A 5,523-nucleotide genomic window follows, 5' to 3' on the forward strand; every position below is an offset into this window, starting at 1 on the left:
AATCATAGAACATTTAAGAGAAAATTTGGAGTTTTTTAATTATTTCACCGACACCTGTAAATTTTCTACCGCTTTACGCTTTAATAGTTGAATGTCCAATTCTTCTTTTATGTTTTCAATGTATTTAATGAAAGCTACTGCAATTGGTTTAAATATTATTAACCAATTAAAACTGTGGTTTTTTGCTCCAGTGAAAAACAAATATCAATGAAAAATTAAACTTAAGCAGCTCTTAATTGGGCTCTTGTTTATGGTAAAATGTTACCAGCGATTAAAAACTGATGGTAAATACTTGTTTTACAGGACTTGTCCATATTACCCCATTACTGGTGCCTGTTCCATTACAAGGGTGTTTATTATAATGGAACTTTTATGGAGTGTGGAACAATGGAATTGCGTGGAGTGTCACCACTGTGGAATAATTATAGTGTGTTGGAATTATTTCGTAAACGGGTTTCGTATCCGATATTTGCTACTAAACAGTAGTAGCTGCCTATGGAGCCGGTGGTCCCTTTCAAATCCTGATAAGGGCATTTAGTCGTTTGACGAGCATGGATATTTGTTCCTGAGTCATGGGTTTTTTCTATGTATTAAATATTAGTAAATATTTATATATTATATATATCGTTGTCTAAGTGCCCTCAACACAAGCTTTATTGAGCTTACTGTGGGACTTAATCAATTTGTGTAATATTAATTTAAGTACAATCACTTGAAACGCTTCTTTCTGCCCGCAACCTCGGCGGAGTAGAATGGTATATTTGATTTGTTCTGGAATTGATATTGAAAATGTCAAATCAAGTTGACATTTAAAAGTTCCAATGCCGTTCCAGTACCTTTCTAATCAAAATCATACATTACGAGCAGGGTAGACTAATGGCAACGTTGTCAAAGCCTTAAAAAATCTTATTTGCTTCCATACCTACAGGAATGAGATTAAAACGAGAAAGGGTTTCGAAACGCGATATCACGGTTCGGTCACAGATTACTTAACATATTTCATATAGGAGATACCCCACTCTTACCGAAAACAAGATGGAAGGACGTAGTCGTCAAGGATATGGCGAAATAGAAGCGAAAGACACGGAAAGCTGACTGACCCCATCACCATGTGGGATATATAATAGCTCGGAAAAGAGAGAGAGAGAGAAAGAGAGAAATACCCCACTCTTAATGATTGACATTTTCATATTATATTATTATTATTATTTTATTCTATAATTTCAATAGTATACAATTATTCATTTAAATTAAAAAAAAAACATACCGACAGCTAAAACTTCTTTTTATTCTCGGAAACTCACGAAAACATAACCCGTGGGATTTTTAGTTAAGACTCTGTAAGTAATATAATAATGCAAAAACGTAGTTTTTAGGAGCGGTGCCAGTAATATCACTTTACCTAGAAGATTTCTTGACAAAATATTGCTACACAAAATTAAAAAACTGTCTAAAAAGAAAATATGTATTAAAAAAATATGGCCTCCATGTTGATTTTGCCAATGTCAAGTCTCGTTGTTCAGTAGTAACTTTTAAGTGTGCTCGTAGAGCATGACGTTGTTCGGTAGTTGCTTTTAGTAAAGAGATAGCTGGACTTTACTAAAAGCCACGATGGATTGCCGGGTGTTGGTTACAACATGGTTAAACGCGTTTCGAGAGTAGTTTTTCATCAGCTGCACGGTTACTTTATATATTACTCGGAAATCTTTACAAAGTACCTATTTACATATTCTGTAGTAGCATCTCTGTAGCTTGTTATTTATGTGATTCAGTGCTTTTTTTGTGAAAAAAAATAGGGTAATGGCTTCGTGAAATATTCAGAATGAAATGGGTTTAGATGCACGTCGACACCCTTTGCTCGTATTAGTCTTTTATTTGATATCGGTTTTTGGTTTGATACGCATTAGCCTTTGAAATAAGGAGTTATGTATAACATGTGTAGGGTAACAGCACCAGTGGCCAGCCAGGGACCAGTAGTCAGCCTTTTAAGTCGTTTATTGGTCATAAATATCTGGTATATTCGATTAAACAAATCGCGAGTAGTCAAATAGGAGCACTGATTCCTTATTCGTTAATACGTAACGCGGCAGGTGCGGTGAGATATCGGGGAGAGGAAATATACTCGTTCATAAAGGTGATGTTTGTTGACGAGAGCTAGAATGTCATGTCCGCCATATTTTTTACTGCACGTGGTGGTCTTTTAACGCGTGAGAAAAAATATGTTTTAATATAAAAAGTTACTGTTTTTTGTTAATGATGGGTTTATTGGTTAGTTTATCTATTAAATTGCGTTATATTTAAATAGAAATATCAATATTTAACTTATAAATTGAGGAGGTTGACCACTGGATACCACTTTTTTACAAAAAATCCAGTGCCCAGCCTCCCGCGGCTGACCTTCGGGTTATTAGTTATTTTTTTTATTTTCGATCCAATACGACCGTTAGGACCGTTACATTTACATTTTCAAATTTAGTTAGGCATGTCTCAGTCAATTTAAAGTAAAACCCAGTAGTCAGCCGCATTTGAAATAACGTTTTAATGCGGCTGACCACTGGGTTTCACGGATCCAGTACTCAGCCATTATCTTCCTTGGTACGTCGCTGCCAAATATTATGAACTTTAACTCATTTAAATAAGGTTCAAAAGTATATACATACTTTTGTTGAGAAATATTCCAATATCTAACGGGCCCCTGCACGGGTTTCACCAGCATTTAAACCGATTTTAAAAATAATAAATTCTATTAAATAAACAGATTCATTAATAAAAGATAAGAAGATAAATACAGTGTTTATTAGTTTGCAAGAATAATTTTAAGCACCTATGGCCTACAAATTTCGTGGCATGAGAATTGTACTTATAAGAGTATAGGTACCTACCTATACTCTAGCATCCTAACTAGGAATGATAAATATTATAATATCGTTAACTTTAATACAAATAATAGTGTTTTTTATTTCATTATTATTAATAGTTTATAAAGGCTGAGTACTGGGTACACAAAGGCTGCTTACTGGATTTTAGAGGCTGACTACTGGAGAAAAGTGCCATTTTTTGTTTAATCTTAATTATAGATATTATAAAGAGGATTGTTATTTTTTGACATACTTTGTTTTAAAACTATAATAAACAATTGATCTAACCATGTTATCCGTTTATTTATCCGACTAATCCTGTAGAAACGTCGAGAGTACAAACTTTAAAAATGCGTTATAAGGCTGACTACTGGTGCCTTTACCCTACCTATGACACACCATCGAAAGAATAGAGACGAAACTCTTTAGTCATTGAGTTATAGAGATATTTATTACTACAGAGAAGCCATACCAAACAACGAAATTCGGCCCGATTCGAAGAATGATTAAGACTCGTTTAAGATCTTTAAAAGAGCGATAATTAAACTATGACGACCGGTCTGGCCGTCCTTATTTAGATTTGTTTAACTGTTCCGTTAATTCAATAAAATGAGCTTTTCGGTAATTAATTATGTATTTTTTTCATTACTTATGTCACGTTTCGGTAAATATGTCACTACTCATAAATTTCTGCTCTTAAACTTTATTATCAATACTTATTTACCTATGGGACGGGTCGATTCACGAAAATTGGCGAGGATTTCTTATAAAATAAATTTGACTGAATTGTGCACAAAACGTGCACCGCCGGCTCTCGTAAGTCTACCTATACCTTCAAACTTAACTACCTAGTACCTATTTTTATTTTGTTGTTTTATAGACTGCAATTTATATACAATTAGAAAACTCCAGGTCTTAATGAAAGAAATATTTTTGTAAAATTGTTTGTAAACGACTGTTCGTTTCATAAATAAATAAATAGTATTGTACCACGCAACCAAAACGTGATAAGCGTCGTGAAATTTATGGCGCTTTCGCGTTTAGGTCGCGAGATTCACGCTCCCCCATAAATTGTTGTCGGCCGACAACAACTCATGGTGTAAAATACTGGTTCTCTGTGGCGATTATAGAACCGTATTACGTACGTATTAGTTATTAGAAGATTAAAAAATTAAGAGCGAAAAACAGATTACATTTTTTTAATCTACTAAAATTTATAATAATTAAAAATACGAAAAAAAAAAACATGGGGGCATAGCTGTGGCTGATATACAACAAATTGTTTCAAAATATTTTCATTAATCGCTAATATCCAGAGAGGAAAATGAGGACTACGCTTGTATGAAAAGGCGATTACGCGCGGGTCCTCCACTTTTTTTTTTATACTACGTCGGTGGCAAACAAGCTTACGGCCTGCCTGATGGTAAGCAGTATCCGTAGCCTATGTACGCCTGCAACTCCGGAGGAGGTGTTACGCTTCGTCTTCTTAAATTGTGAACGACTAAAAAATCATAAATAATAATAATAAAATAATAATTCAGCCTATATACGTCCCACTGCTGGGCACAGGCCTCCTCTCATGCGAGAGGGCTCGGGCTATAGTCCCCACGCTAGCCCAATGCGGATTGGGGACTTCACATAAACCTTTGAATTTCTTCGCAGATGTATGCAGGTTTCCTCACGATGTTTTCCTTCACCGAAAAGCTAGTGGTAAATATCAAATGATATTTCGTACATAAGTTCCGAAAAACTCATTGGTACGAGCCAGGATTTGAACCCGCGACCTCCGGATTGAAAGTCGGACGTCATATCCACTTGGCCACCACCGCTTTTAAAAATCATAATGAAATAAAAATTGACCCATTTATAATGCTAATAGGCACCAATTAATGTAGCTTAATCACTGGTATTGTAAATAGTGAAATAATGCATGAACCGGTGAGGTGCGCCGTCGCATATCTAGGTCAGCGTCGTTGTGCTTATTGCCAATGTTTTTATTACGGTATTGTTCGACAACACCCATTTTCTTGTTCAGGGATGGGGTAAAAATACTTGATAATATTTTTGGTACGGAAATACTTGCAAGTATTCCCATACTTTTGTCGTGGCTGTATGTAATCATACATTATTAATATTGTAAGTGCAAATCGATTTACAGACCAATTCGAGTTTTAGTTATTCGATCTGTTTCCGATATGATACAGATTAAACTAACAGTCCGATTCGACATTAAATCGCTCCCCTACACGTTGGGCCATCATACTGGCTCACTCAGATGGGCCAGCGTGTAGAGAGGGTAGTGGTAATGGCGATGGGATGGTCACGGTGTCGGTTTTTCGTCCGGCAGGTAGTGGGCCAGCGATAGTGCGTACGCATCTACACGTGGCCCATTCCATAGTGCGTGCTCTCAACCAATTCCTGGCCGTCTCGCTGGTCCAGCGCTGGGCCATCGTGTAGAGGAATCTTTACCATCGCATGGCCATCTCGAGTGTCGATCACTGGGCCATCGTGTAGAGGAGCTATAAGATACGGCAAATATTAGGGCTGGATACGATATGGATCGGATAAGTCAATGTCAAAATTGACGTGGCTTCAAACAAAACGTCACTTTTGACACTAGCATATCCGATACCATAACTATCATTAGTCTCACTTGAAATGATAT

This window comes from Cydia pomonella, chromosome 24, assembly GCF_033807575.1.
Source record: "Cydia pomonella isolate Wapato2018A chromosome 24, ilCydPomo1, whole genome shotgun sequence".
Classification (NCBI taxonomy): Eukaryota; Metazoa; Arthropoda; class Insecta; order Lepidoptera; family Tortricidae; genus Cydia; species Cydia pomonella.